Below are 16,487 nucleotides of genomic sequence, written 5' to 3'. Positions count from 1 at the left end.
AGCAACTCCAGCATTCAATCTAAATATTACAACATGAAATACATTCAAGACAACTTTGAGAGGAAGCAACCCCTGTGTCAGGTTCATTTCAAGCCCAACTAGAGCAAGTGAGCCTGAGCAAATGCAGGAGTACATAACATTCTGGTATTACATCAGTGTTAACAGAGTACACAGGTAGCTGAAAAATAGCTAACACCAGCATACCGTTTTACAGTACAATCTGATATTGTGAATTGCTCACTGTGGCTAGAAAAAGTGTTAATTGTCTTCTAGCAAGAACCATGTTTAAGTGAGAATCATACTAACAGTGTCTGTGCAAGTGTGGACAGACCCATACTGAAGACTACTACTATATAAAGTACCCTAGAAAACTCCAGAGGCAATCTGATCTGAGGAACACTCAGTATTGTGTTTGTTTCCCCCCCGACGTCATAGCATGGTTTGTATAGCAGAAAAATTGGACACCTACTATTAATCCAATTACATAATCGCATTCATTCCACCTCCCCAATTTGACACCTGATAAAAATTTCCCTCCTCCCAAGGGCCTATCACATTGCCACTGTAGTATCTGCAGGTAGGGTGGGAAGAGCAAAGTGAGGAGGGAGGGGGGGTGGGGGTGGGGGAGGATTCCTTCACTCCCCTTCATCTCCAGAGCTTTACATTTACTGATATTGAATGAGAGAAGCTAGGATATAAAGCTACACCTGCCCAAAACAGGTTTCAGAGTAGCAGCCGTGTTAGTCTGTATCCGCAAAAAGAAGAACAGGAGTACTTGTGGCACCTTAGAGACTAACAAATTTATTAGAGCATAAGCTTTCGTGGACTACAGCCCTGGGTCTCTAAGGTGCCACAAGTACTCCTGTTCTTCTTTCTGCCCAAAACAGTGCATTTCAAACAAAAAAGGACTAGAAGTGTTAGCAAACTGCTCCACCGGAGGTTTGGGGGGGGGGTTGGGGGAGGAGGAGGGAGGGAAGGAGACATGTAAGAGTTGAGACAAGAGTGTCAAAGAACCACAAACAGTTTCACCAACTGCAGCGGATACCATGTCCCAACCCCGGTGCTACACTCTAGCATGCTTATATCAACTGGCTCAAGCACATCACTGTCAGCCATATCTCTATGGTATTGCCTGGTTATTATTTCTGTTTGTTATTGACGGACAGACACAGTGGCTACTATTTGGTATTCAACTGTGTAGACTACATTGAAAGTTCTTTGGGGCAAGTGATAGTCTTTCATTATGCATGCGTTCTCTGCCTAGAACAATGGGGTCCTGACTCCCGACTGGGGCCTTTGGCACAGCCTTGCTATAATTAGCACCAATTATTTTATTATTAATTTTTCTAATTGTAGACAAATCCAGACACTGCAGCAGCAAGATTATGTTTAAAAAGAGGGTTAAAAATTGCTCTCTCCTGAACTTTAAAGCATTTTACAAGAAATGCTACCTGGTGTCTTTCACAAAGCTAAATTCTCCTCTCACTTCCATCTCTTTCACAGTAGCGTAACCCCAGTGACTTCTGTAGAGTAACACCTGATTTCCACCACTGAGAATAAAAATAATGTCCATATTTTGCAACTGAGTAATCATCATCTGGATTTTTCGCATGATGAGTAGAAACTTTTTATGAATATTTGTTGCAAATATGTTCTTTCCTCAACACAGTCTACTTAGTGCTAATATAGCTGGAGCCAAAAGTAAAGGAATCAGGATTTTGGAGATGCAACTCCAGAAAACTACAAGATATTGCAGCTGTTGCTTTATAACAAGGTCCAATAGTTGTCTTGTGTCAAACAACATTTCAGGGCCCATGTTTCAAACAAGTCCGATATTTGAAAAGATTGAGTGGATAATTGCATGCAACAATGGCTAATTATTGGAGATGGCTGAAAAATGGAAGTCTGCAGAAAACATTTTTCCATTTAAATTTTTCCAACCTGCCATACTGTTATATTCATTTGCTCACACAATTTCCTCATTTGCATTCACACACACATTAAATATGCATTTTGGGTACCTAATTTGTTTAAAAGCCTGGTCCTTTATCTTATCTGTTGTAGAAAATGAAATTGTGACTACTCGGATATGTCTGTTCTTTCAGACCAAGCCTCCCTACATAGTATCTAAATAGCACAGAAATGCTCCACTACAAGACTTGTGTCCCACAAAAAATGAGGCATACATTGTATCTCCTGAGGCTATCTCAGTAAGTACAATTTTACAAACAAAAGGAAGTGAATGCCGCTGGATAATACAATAAAATAAGAAAAGTAAGTATACAAGTAGCTTTAGAGGCATCTGCTACATTTCAGAAAGAAACAATGTTTAAATTATAACTATTCATTTAAAAGTATTTCACAGGGTTGTTAAGGAGGCATTTTATATAATCTATTAGTTTTAGTCTTACAATTCTCTTGGTGTGCATAAAAGTTTACCAGAGGTACAAGAAGTTATTGCTGCAATCTATTTTCTACCTTAAAAATACAGTAAAATTACTTAAGCCGACATTCATTATGTTTACGGATTCTGTAGAATAATCGTATCTCTGCATAGCATTAAAAACAGGAACTCTACTATTGTTCTCTACTGTACCAAAGAATGAATTCTAACAAATATATAGAGATAATAAAACCAAAAGCTGAAAATATTTATTGAGCAGCTGTTTTCTGTGTCTCTATTAAAAATCTCTTCCTCCTCCCCCACTAACACCTCTCACCACATAATTAACATCCCTTTAGACCTGTCTGAGTAAATAAGTCATTGTTTTTCTGTAGGAGTCTGTTTTCACTTGACCTGTTCTGAGCTCTGGTCAGCCTGTCAGCTGGATTGTCACACAGCCCACAGGTGTCATATCGCATTCACACACACTGCAAGTTGTCCTCCTTTTACTCCCTGCTTCTGATAACACCTCTACTCCCCACACCCTTGCATATCACCACATGCACGCAGTCTCTCTCAAACACACACAAAACACAGACTTATTTTACTACAAATTTATGTTTTACATTATAAACACATCCATGTTCCAGTATTAATCTTGTTCAAATTTTGTCTCCCAAACATTGGGAAGGAAACAGGCACGTTCTTTGTAACATATAAGCCCATTTAAAATAACTGGTTACGTTAAATAAACACTTGTTAACATTTGAAAGACTGATTTTCCAAACTAAGGTTGTGCATCACATTTGTGGCCCAACCTTTAACCCTCACTCATATGAATAATCCTCACTCACTCAATTCATCCCACTGTTCTCAAACAGAAGTACTCACAGAAGTAATAATTATTCCTGCTAATAAAGGTTACAGTAGTGCGCCCCATCTTACATAATATTGTGCACTGATTATTTAATTTGTATGGGTGAATGTACTGCTCGTGAAAGCGAATAGATTAACAATACTTGTTGGCTGGGTATTTTGCAAACATTCCTATACATCTTTGTCCATACACATCAGTTCAAACCTGATGCCTTTGCAAGACCAATTGTGAGCCATGTAGATTATTGAGACCTGTGCCTGCACCATCTGTAGCCACAAAAAGGCCCAAGTTAAAAAGGAGTGGCAACTTCAGTTCTGGATTTTATTGCTTCTGTTAATTTAAATCTAATCATGAAAATCAAATTAATTGCCGTGGTCTAATTGGCTCTGATGCAAAAAGCAAAACAAAAAACTTTAGAATTCTGAGTGTTTAACACAACAGACAAAACCATTTTCTTTGGTGTTAATACACTGTTTAAGTCTAAGTATGTACACAACAATTTTACCACTACAGATCTACCTACACATAAAACTACTACTAAGTTAATTAATGTAAGAATGCACTGTATATAAAAAGGATCACACAGAGTTTAACCTATCAATCCATATGATTGAATCCAGTATTGGTAAATTTATATTCATGTGTCAGTCTCTGATATTAGGCAAATGAACACAGGCCACTTTTCAAGCATCAGTCCAATAACTTTATCTTCAAATTAAATACATTTCAACGTAGACCAAAGGCCTAAAAGGCTTTTTAAAATTAGCTATGGACAAACCACATAATGAACTAGTTGTCCTTTTCCCTGTGTTTTCCAGTTATGTAACAGATCATACCGCTTTAACAGGCTGGGCAAGTCTTTAATTTAGTCCTTGCTCTACAGATAAGTAGAAGCAGAAAAAGATTAAACGTTTGCAAAAGAAACCTGTTTATATAGTGAAAAGCATATTTAGAAGGTTTTTTCTAGTTAAAGATTATTTGGACATAATGTACAGATTGCAATTACTCCATGTATATTTCTCTCTCTTTTTGCAAGCATATAGAACCTCCTACTAATTTTCCTGTGTTTTATAACGTTTGAGGTTTAGTAAAAGGAGCACGGCTTTCTGTGCTGGAGTTCTATTCTAAAATTGTCTCATCAATTTGATATCTGTATGATGAAACATCTAATGGTCAAATAATCTCTACTCAAGAGCACTTTGAGAGTGTTCAGATTATTCTATAGCAGAGGTCGGCAACCTTTCAGAAGTGATGTGCCGAATCTTCATTTAGTCACTCTAATTTAAGGTTTCTCATGCCAGTAATACATTTTAACATTTTTAGAAGGTCTCTTAAGTCTATAATATATAACTAAACTATTGTTGTATGTAAAGTAAATAAGGTTTTTTAAATGTTTAAGAAGCTTAATTTAAAATTCAATAAAAATGCAGAGCCCCCCGGACCGGTGGCCAGGACCCGGGCAGTGAGACTGCCACTGAAAATCAGCTCGCGTGCCGCCTTTGGCACACATGCCATAGGTTGCCTACCCCTGTTCTATAGCAATAATCCATGACACAGTCCGTAGGTTCTGGTGCATGCCTCTGGTGTATTGCGAAGCACAAAGCACACTAACGCACAACCAGAGTGGTTTATGATTATATTATTTAAGGATGGTTCATTACATTTTTTACAATTTGTATTTTTAAATTTAGAGGGGGGTTATTCAATCTATCACACATCAACCATTATGAAAGGCCATTCCTTGTAAAAGAAAGAAATCAGTAGCAAAAAACGATATAAAATACACCCCTCTACTATTTTGAATATATTTGATCAGTTTAGCTTTTACGTTGGAAAGCGAGTTAAAAGTGGTGCATAGGAATTGCGCCACCCTCTGCAAGGTGCTTGGCCGAGTACTAGAGCAACATGGGGATTGAAACTCTCCTCTGGACAGAACGGTGGCCTACTGCTCTGCAGAGAACAACTGCAGAAATTGAGGCCTTCACTCCGAGGTACTGTGCTCAGAGTGTGTGATGCCCCAAAGTCTGGGCATCCTTGTTTATTCCCTCCTCTCTCAGATAGGTTGTATTTTGCACAACCTATCAGAAAGCAAAGGCACTATGTCCACAGGAAGTAGAAAGAGAAAGCACAAAGGGACACTGCATTTTACCAGCTTGAAACTCTTGGGGTGCAGAAATTACCATTCTTGCCAAGAGTTAGTACAATAATTGACCATTTATATTATTTATATATATATATATATATATATATATATATATATATATATATATATATATATATATATATATATATATATATATATATATATATATATATATTCAGGCTGCCCCATGGTCAATACTTTACTAGTGTTGCAGAAGAGGAGTGCACTTATAAATATATTTCTACTAATAATTACCATCTATTATTTGTATCGTGGTAGCATTTGGGGGTCCCATTGTGCTACATTCTATACGAAGACGTAGTGAGGGGCAGCCCCCACCTTGGAGAGGTTACAATACAAGCACGACTTTGGCTTTGGACTGTTTTACAGCCTGATCTCATGTTAGGACCTATAGTTCTTAACGCGTAAAGTATCGGTTTAGTCTTTTTTTGTTCGTTTAAGAGAATGCAATGTACACATGCTAGATAACCATTTACTAGCACTGCGATTAAGAGTTTATTATGTTTTGTGTTTCTGTTGGGTTTTACCTTTCCATTAAAGCACTTAGTGAAATGACTCAGACATTTGTGTGTTTTGTAGTTGATCCATGAATACACCCTCACCACACAATTCACAAACAGCAAATTTCTACCAAGCAGCAGCCAACTGAAAACTGTTCACAAGGAAGGGGGGTGAACTAAATGAAGGTCTATTAGTGGTATGCAGGCCTTGAAGTTCTGGAAGATGAAGGAGGAGTTTACTGGAGTGATAGCTACCCAAATGAAGCTAATGGAAATCAACACCACACTAGAGAGAGATCTTAGGTGGGAGGTTCCTATAGACCAAAGGAAGCCTTCATTCATCTGGATGGAGGAGCATGTCTAGATCAGATCAAAAAATGATAATTTTTTTTCGTTTGTTTTTTCCAAAAAACCTGACAAAATAATTTTTATTCCACAGGTTTCAAAACAATAATTTGTTTATTTAAAATTTTTGTCCTCCCTCCCAAGCCCCCTTTTTCATTTTGCACTGAAAACTGGAGAAAGGGAGAAAATCTCACATTTTTGACTCAGACTCGTTTATAATTTCCTGTTTCCATTTTCATAGAAGATTGGTTTCAAAAAAATTGGGGGAAAATTTGATATGCTAATCGTGGCTTAGTTTTTCTTTTCTACATGCCTCATTTGCTTCGCGGGCCCCAATCATCTTAAGACTTTGATTTCCCTCCTCCTTTTATAGCCTAGCTTTGGTTTTCTTTCCCAATCTACTCTCCGTTTCTTGTCAAGATACACCTCTAGTCTCTTATCCTCTTTTTCCACCCTTCCCCTGTAACATCTGGAATTCACTGGTGAAAACCTCTCTTAACCCTGTGTTTCAGATTTCCTAATCACCACAGCTACGTGTTGTCCAATATATTTAGATTTAAACACACAGAACTGATCATCACAACTGATGTCCTAACACAGTGGAAACAGTACATCAAGCAAAGAGGAAGACACTTTGCTTTGAACCTCAGCAATAAGCTACAGAGGTGAAGAGCTGAGAGCTGCAGCTCTGACAGCTGGAGACTGGAGAAGGATTAAATAAATCCAAGATAAAACATTACCTGTGCTAAATTATGTTAATTCCACCCACACTAGAGTTGGTCAATGTCACACTGGCTCCCCCCTCCACCCTAACCTGGCAGGCCACTGGTACCAGATAAACAGCCAACTCTCTGTTTATTGTATTGTTTTTATTTTATTAGCTTTATTACTATTTACATCACTCTTTTAAAGCTGAAACTTTCTAGGAGTTGGTATCTCTCCAAAGCCATCTGCAACTGGCTGCAACATCCATTGAAAGAAGGGCTTCTGTCTGGTGTAACTACCACTCCCATAGAAAGGCATGTTTACCAGGTTTGCAACAAAGGCTGGAAAACTGTTACACAACAATAGCACTGGGGGGCAAGGTATGAGGTGCACCAGGCTTATGCAATATTTCAGCTATTAAACAGGGAGCAAGAAGGGTTTGTGTGTGCCACTCCCCATTTCACTTTCTGCTAGGAACCAGAGAAGTTCTGCTCCCACCAAAAGATGCATCTGCCCTTGCCACAGCAATCATGACAGCGTCCAGTGGAGCCATCCCTAGTGTTCTGACACAGCCCAGTCCTCAAAAACACACTGTTTCAGTGCCCCTCCTGCATAGGGATGCTTTCCTGAATTGGGGCCTACAAGTTTAAAGCCAAAGGAAACAAGATAACCAAAATAAAACCAAAAAGTGATCTGTGTTTCTCCACCCCTCCCCCCCTCAAGTGCATTTCAATGCCATACTGCATGCACATTATAAACCTCTCTCTATACACTAAGTTTAAGGGACAGATCAATGGGAGTTGAGTGCATGCACCGAAGGCTAGAATTTGGCCTTCAATCAGATTTACATCAAAGAAAACACTGCAAACCATGAAATCCAGAGCCGAGGCTGAAACGACATCCTCCGCTACCCCTGCTGTGCCCTGGCACATCCTATCGGACTCTGGTCTGAGGTTCCAGCAAGATCTTGGCAGAGTGACGTATTACTAACCATTTCAGCTCTCTCCTCTAGTTTCTTAGTTTCAGTCAAGACTTTACCATTTGTCACGGGGATCTATTCATTAAGCCTTAACAAAAGCACAATAATGAAAGGGGGGGAAAAAAAGAAAAAAACCTCAAGGACTTTCTAAGGAAGTACATTACTTATTTAGGGCCTTTTAAATAACATCTTATTGACCCAATTCACTGCTACTGTTCTCTTGAAGCCATCATAATCTGTTTTACAAATACGTGTTCAGGGACTTTTTTTTTAAACAAATCATTATTTGCTTGGCATAAATAGCAACCTTAGAGCTGTTACACTCATGTAAATACAGTTTATTGTGCCAATATTGTCTGTAAATTCTCCTTCACTAATCTAAGGGGAGGCGGGAGGGAATTCTAGATCCAGTTTTAAAGAAGCCATTTTAGATTGGGATAACATCAACTTGAAATCTAGTCAGTTAAGGGCTTGAATTCACTGCTAAACATGCTGGGTTTTTTTTAATCTCAGGAACAGAATTTGAAAAGACGAAAAAACAGAATAGGGGCTATACTTGTCCATGAGTACCTCTGCCACTTTCCCGTCTTAAACACGTTTGATCTACTGTATAGCTGAGTGAAAGACTGAACAACCTGGAAACTGACCAACTTGGGTAGACTTGAAAAAGACTAAATCCAAGTTCTGTCAAAAGCCCAAAGTCAAAGAACTGAAATAAAATAAAAGGAACAAAAACACACCAAGGGAAAAATATTTCTCTAATCCCCTTTTATTTATAGTAACCTTAAATGCCACTTGTAAAAATAGCAGATTAAAAAAAAATTATTGTGAAAAATATGTTAGTGTCTATTTTTTTTTTTTTAACATTAGCTTTTTTTTTTTGGTAAATACAGGATTTAAAAATTTTTTAGCCCAGTGAAAAGTATTATTGCCTAGTTAAAATCCCCAGAAGATAGGAATTGACAATGGAAATGGTGAAAGATACTAAGATCCTGATCCTACAAGATACACCACACAGGCAGACCTCTGCATCTACAGCTCCACTTAGGTACAGAATCACTTCCAGAATTAGGACCTAAGATGCCTGCACTGAGGCACTAGCAGTCATGTATGCTGCATACACAGGACTGAATACAGGCTAAACATTCACCTGAATTATAAAGTTAATACAGTTCATAGTTTAACGCATTATAATTATAGTATAGAGTTTCAGTACTTGGCCTCCTAGCCAATTAAAATATCCATTGTGATAAATTCTCTAGCAAATAACTCAAAATAGTGATCACAACATAAAAAAAATCCAAATAAGAGGCTGTCAAAATGGACACCGAGAAGTTTTTTTCCCAGTTATCAAATTAACTTCCAATTATCAAGTGCCTGAATAACTATTTAAAAATCACAGGAAGAAGATTCTGGCTGTGAAATGCACAGCAAGGAAAGTGTAGCAGAGCATGGCTCAGTGAAAAAGGAAAAGCAATACATTTCCTACATATAAATTAAGTCCATCAACGTAAGGATTATGAAAAAGGGATATAATTAGAGAAATGTTACAACTACTGTGCGTTATTTTATTCAGTTTAATTAGCTTGAGCATAAGTCACTCTTTTCACTTCATTAAGATGAATCAAACTGATTAACATGCTTCGGAAATATTAGCTGTGGTCTAAGAGCCAACTTCCAGTTAATTTCTGCTCATTAAGTCACAATCTTGTCTTTCTATTTTTTACTCATTGAGGTCTTGATTCCACAAAGTCATAGGCAACTGCGCGACTTCAAGCAGGTGAGTAGTTCCATTGTGTTAAATTGAATGGAATATTTATATGCTTAAATTAGGCACATGAATGGGTCTTTGCAGAACTGAGGCCTGACTGAAGATCTGAGAGCCATCTTCAGAAACAAGAGAAAAGCTGGAAATTGTTGAAGAGGTCATGGTTACATTCCTCCCCCGCTCCCCACACACACACTTTTCCAAGCTTGCCTACAAGTTAGGTCTCTGATCCAGCAAAGATGTGATGGGATTATTTACAGCGGCTAAACTTCAAGAGATGATTAAGTCTTTGCGGGATCAGGGCCCTTAAGTCTGACATTATTGCACACAGACTCTTGCAACCTTACTATTATTCATAAATCATACCATGATACCATGAAGGATTCACTTTTTGTGGTCAGTTGAGTTTACATAAACCCAATAACCTTCCTTTAGTTCAGGGTGGAACTAGTTTCCTAATAGGCTATAAATGAACTAAACACCAACATGTTTTTCCTCTTCGAAAGGCCTAAGAGCTGAAAATGTGTTTTGCACATAAGCTATGTATGTGTGCATGCATGTACACGTACACACACACACACACACACACACGACTAGATTTTAGAACAGGTAATGTTTCAGAAATGACTTGCCATAGGCAACATTTCACCCCAACACTTGTTCTTAATTAACATGTTTTTTAGTGTTATAGGAAGAAGTAATGTTAATAATATTCTTCCTTTCCTTCATCTCTCTTGCTTGCTGCATGTGTCTTGACTAGGGCTGTCAATTAATCGCAGTTAACTCACACACTTATAACAATAGAATACCAATTGAAAGATATTAAATATTTTTGAATGTTTTTCTACATTTTCAATATTGATTTCAATTACAACATAGAATGTAACATGCACAGTGCTCACTTTTTATTATTTGTTTTACAAATAAACGCATTGTAAAAATTATAAACAAAAGAAATAGTATTTTTATATTCACCTCATACAAGTACTGAAGTGCAATCTCTATCATGAAAGTATCAGAGGGGTAGCCGTGTTAGTCTGAATCTGTAAAAAGCAACAGAGGGTCCTGTGGCACCTTTGAGACTAACAGAAGTATTGGGAGCATAAGCTTTCGTGGGTAAGAACCTCACTTCTTCAGATGCAAGAAGTGAGGTTCTTACCCACGAAAGCTTATGCTCCCAATACTTCTGTTAGTCTCAAAGGTGCCACAGGACCCTCTGTTGCCTTTTATCATGAAAGTGTACCTTACAAATGCAGATTTGGGGGGGGGGAGAGGGGTTACATAACTGCACTAAAAAAAAACAGTGTTCAACTTTAGAGCCTGCAAAGTCCACTCAGTCCTCCTTCTTATTCTGCCAATCGCTAAGACAAACAAGTTTCTTCCTGGTGTAACTGCATCTACAGGAAGGCTTTTCCCAGCATAACTATGCAGGCTACAGGTTTGATTTTTTCCACACTCCTGACATAGCCATGCCAGGAAAACTTAGGTTATTCTTCTACAAGTGACTCTTTCAGACTGATTGCAAGCAGATCAAAATTATTTCTAAACAGAAATCTAGTGTTATTCTAACATCAAAATCCTTTTACCACAGAGTATTTTAACCACTAAACATGAGATGGTAGGGATTGATATCATACTTGTAAATGCAGTGACCTGAGCATCACAGCTAGGGAGGAGGAAAGGGCTACTTTGTAATTAATATTATACATCTATAATATGCACACACATCCCAGCTGCTAAGACAACTGCAACATGAGAGATTCATACTGTGATAAATTAAACACATCATCTGCTGCTTACTGCTCTCACTCCATACAATATTCCAAGCAAAATAATAATAATAATTACTATAATTAAAAACTCTACCGTATGGCTTTTTTAAAATGAGGACTTCTGGTTACAAACTCAAGAGTTCTTCGTGGTTGGATATGTTTTTTAATAAAAAGCAAAATGACGCCAGAATGCAGAAACAGATTTTTTTTTATAGTTCTGAGAATTGACTTTTGTTTTCACTCAAGTTAAATATTAACATATTGGTTGGAGAAAGGAAAAATTAAAGCAGGAACATGATTTCCACATCACTTGATATTTAACGCTGCAGAAACAACAAAAAACAAACCTAATCTTGTGAATTGTTATGTGTTTTAGTAAATGATTCTATTTAGTGCAACTAAAAAGGACCACGCTCAAAACTACATTTAAACATCATCTACACCTAAACCAGCCCAGAGCACAAACATACTTGCATGAATCATATGGTACATCCGATAAAAGCCTACCTATCTGAACTTTGTTAGTGATATCAGTTTGACCATGATTAGTTCAACGAATTCACACTAGAAGGCACTGCAAAGATGTACAGTACTGTAGCCAGCATTAAAATGCTGTCTCTTGACTGGCAAAGTGCCTCCCCAGCCCCTCATCCCTGCTGCAGTATTCCTCACTTTCCCCCTCCCCCTCTTGCCAGCCAAGAGCTGTTAAATAGTCAAGTGCATCTGGGCTGCAGTACAAGGCAGTGAAATAAACATTTTTCAGTATCTGCATGGCATAACAAGGTACGCTTCTTAAACACTCTCTGTATCAAAAAATGCCCTGAAGGAAGAATAAAAAAGAAAGCTGTGTGCAAAAAACATCAAAACTGGAAGGGCGGACGGAGGGGCCAAATCCTGCAGAGACTTACGCACATGCTTAACCTTGAGCAGCCAAGTTGCCCCACTGAGTTCCATGACACTATTCACATGCTCAAAGTTAAGCATGGGTGTAAATCTGGATGCATCACCTTCAGTGGATCTACTTCTTCCTGTCAAAGCCCTTCCCAAATTAGCTGCATCCTACCTATCCACCTTAGTACCTTATCTCAGAGTTGACATCCACCATCATTGAGCCGGCCCTCATGTTTAAATGATCATGGAACGAAAACTGATTATATCTGCCCAAATTTAAAAGTACGGCATAAAAGGGGCCTTCTGCAGTACATAAACATAACCTACAAAAATCTGTATATATATTTTTAAATGTTAATGCCTAAACAGAATGGATTTTTCTGTAGAGAGATTTCCTATACAACATTTTGTTTAACTAATATCTGAAAGGGTATAAAGTGAGGAGCAGCATCAGCATCCATAATAGTCTTATCTCCGGTGCAACCTCAAGTGGAAAGTGCAAATTCCAGAGTGTGTGTGAGGAGAATTGTGGAACGAAGGCAAGATAGATAGATGGTATGAGTGTGTGTGGAGAGAAGAAAGCTAGCAGGGAATAAAATGCACACATTTGCGTCAAACAAGCAAGTTATGGAAGCACGTTTCAGACCTGGCCTTTAGAAGGCTATAAAAATGCATAGGAACAAAACAAAAGCAGAAACCTTTTCTCAGCAGCAGTCTCACCAGAATAGAAATAAACACCACATACAAATAAAATGTGGCCACCTTGTAAAGAAGTTTTTCAACTGAAATTATTAGAAATAATCATGTTTAATCTCCTTTAAGAATGGGGTTGATTTGACTTGGTTTTAGGAGATAGAGAACAGAGAGATTCTCAGGTCATTGTGTCCGTTCATTCCCTGCATGGCTGACTCAGTAGAAACAACATCCTGAGATGCAACAGAAAAAACAGACTGGTGGGATACTCAGATTTCATGCCTACTGATTCACCTTTTTTATGACCGCGCCATAATATTGAGTACTTACAAAGACTGAGAAATTGTTTTTATCAGTTTTCAAACATAGCTTCTGTTTTACAAATAATCTTGTTTGCAGTGGCGCTTCACATCCTCCTTTAGGAATTACGCAGTTCACCCCCAATCCCCCCACGCACACACAACACTTAGGGAGAAAAACTCTTTCACGCTTCATAACTTCATATTTTGGGAATCTGGCTGTGCAAGACAAAAAGAATGAATACAGAGTTCTTAGCAATTTATAGTTTCAATGAGCTGTACAAACAGGGCTTGCAATATTAACAAGACACCTAGTGGCCTGAGAAATGAGACCTAGCTTTCAAAAGGTTTTGAAAAAACAACAGGAGTACTTGTGGCACCTTAGAGACTAACAAATTTATTAGAGCATAAGCTTTCGTGAACTACAGCCCACTTCTTCGGATGCATATTTTTGCGGATACGGACTAACACGGCTGCTACTCTGGAAAGGTTTTGAGTGCCTCAACTTCCAGATGCCCAACTTGAGCATCTTTTAAACAAAAAATAAAATTAAAATAAAAAAAACTCCCACACAGACCCAAGATGCCTCTAGCTGGATGTCCAAAAACTGAGGCACCTAAAATTTTAAGCCACTTTCGAATATTTGGACCTAAATCTACTAGCCAGAAGCCCATATAACAGATGAGGAGCCCAGACATTTAGGTTAAGAGGCAGCATCCTAGTGACAGCCCCAGGTACAACTGCTGGTGCGGAGAAGGAGCGTGGTGGGATTCTCACCAGGGTATTATCCCTAGAACATGCTTGTGGTCTTGCTGTATCGCTCACATCAGTCTCTGGCTAGTAGGTGTCTGATGAATATCACAGCTTTACCAAGCCAAGAGTGAACTTGACCTGGTTCTAATTAATTTTGTTCCTGGTCACAGGCTTCTGAACAGCAGCCATGAAACTGACCAGAGTCTTGTCAGTTTTACTCTGCTGACACTTAGGAAAAGTATGAAGAACCAAGTCATTGAAGCATCTAGGCTAGAAACTTGACAAATAAAAAAGTTGGTTATACAGAAATCAATTGCTTAGTTTACTCTCGTTCTTCAGGAAAAGTTACCGGTGGGCAATTCCCTCCCACCCCACCCTCCGGCCACTTTTTAGTACTGTATATACACATTTATTGATTACAGTGATCATCATTAAAAAGTTCAGCATCCGCAAGAGTTACAACACACTACACTTACCTCTCAAGAACTAGAACAGGAAATAATTGTGGCACCTCTTGGCACATGCTGACTTTTCACTGATGAGCATTGTAATAATGCTCACAACACCCAGTGAGGTTTCTGATGAAGAAACAGTCAGAAGTTCAATGAGCTGCCCAAGGCCACATAAGCCAGCAGCACAGCTGGGATTAGAATTTAGGAGTTCTCTGGTTTCCAATCCCATTTCTCTGTTCAACATCCTCCCAAATATGAAGTCGCTTGCACATATGGCCATGTGATATATTTCATTTCTTAACAGACTTGTGCACATGGGCAAAAATAGCTCAAATGAAAGACAGGTCACTTACTGAAGCACAAACTAAAAGAAAAAACCCACTCATGATGTCAAGCCTTTGACTGCACCGTCACCACTCACATCTCCCATGAAATCTTCTCACAGAGGTAAAAGAAAAGAAAATCCAGGGTAATAGATACATTCTAAAATAATACTGACTATGGTTCACTGTCACCCCCTCCACACCAAAGAAAAAGCAGTCCATGGCCTTGGATTTCATAAACTCCCTCTCCTATTTAGAAAATAATCTGTCTTCTGTCCTTAAACACTATCTAACACGGGAAAGCCTTCAGCGATTGTCTCCCTCAAAACTAGCCTGTTTGAGAGCTCTCTCTTATCCCAGTGCAGCACACCAGAACTTAAACACAGGAAAGGGGATGAGGAGGGTTATCAAAGGATCTTTTCCATACAGGAGACCACAGAATGTCTGCACTGAGGACAGAAATCACTGTTATCCAATATCACCCAAACAGAAATAATATCACCACCACAATGCCATCAAATAAAATGACATGCCTAACTCCTGCTGCCAAAATATAGACACATTCCTTCCACTCCACAAACCAAAAAGCCATGATCCCCTTACACCCACCCAAGATGTCCATAATCACACTTTACCACTTTTCTCCATGGTGTGTTGAGGTTGCCTCCTTATAAGCTGTGTTGAAATGTCTTGATATAGCTTTATGGCAGGGAGCCTTAGAGCTCAGCACATGAGAAGAAAATTTGCACAACTCTGACATGGCAGACTTGGGAAGAACACAATTCACTCATCTCATAGTACCCAGCCACATACCCTAGAGTTCACCATCTGAGTACTAACACAGTCCTGTTCCTTCAGTACCCCACATTAGCTCTGGAAACCCAATGCCTCTCTTATAGGGCACCAGATATCCGTCACCAACTCCAATCCTGTCCTTGTTTGGCCAGTCTGCTGGGACCAGGAGTTAGGCACAGATTTATTTCCCATATAATCCCTTATTTATTTCCCATATAATCACCCAAGAAAATTACAGTGTGACCACTGGGACTTCAAGCATGTCCTTGAACTTGGAATTAAGCCATGCTTTAAGGCCAGCTAGAGGCCCTAAGATTTATGCTAGATCCTCTCTCAGCATGTTGGCATATTAAAGCAATGAACCGATAATGCAGACCTGTAAATCATATTGGTCAGTGATCGCACAGAGGAAAAAAAGTGGAAAGGAAGGCATCTGTATATTAGCAAAGTAATGTAATTTCTGAAGGACAGAACCCCGCATTGTACGGAGACAGACAGACATGTTTAGCTACCAAAATAGTTCAGCTGCTCATAAGGAACTCCCACTTCCATTCCCACCTCCCAAAGCCTCAGTGTTTTCCCCACCATGAATTGACAATTTCATCAGTTCCTGGTCTCAATTTAGGGAAAGCGTACAGCAGTCAGAAATGCTACCAGTGCCAAACTTCAGTTTAGATATGCCACCATTGGGGGGAGGGGGCTGTGCTGGGACTATATCCCACTGTAAAAGTTTCTCACTTAGGTATTTCTAATATGCCCACCACTGCAGTATAAATGCTAGAAGGCAG

At 38.8% G+C, this 16,487-nt stretch overlaps 1 protein-coding gene across 6 annotated transcripts in view; it reads right to left on the bottom strand.

The window, feature by feature from the left end:
- The window catches only part of AFF1 (ALF transcription elongation factor 1), a 177,351-nt gene that overhangs the window by 125,012 nt on the left and 35,852 nt on the right, over positions 1-16,487 (bottom strand). The gene's annotated exons all lie outside the window — the stretch shown is intronic.

Source organism: Malaclemys terrapin, chromosome 5 (assembly GCF_027887155.1).
Source record: "Malaclemys terrapin pileata isolate rMalTer1 chromosome 5, rMalTer1.hap1, whole genome shotgun sequence".
Classification (NCBI taxonomy): domain Eukaryota; kingdom Metazoa; phylum Chordata; order Testudines; family Emydidae; genus Malaclemys; species Malaclemys terrapin.
Note: the sequence above shows the minus strand (reverse complement) of the source record. Positions and strands in the feature narration are given on the sequence as shown.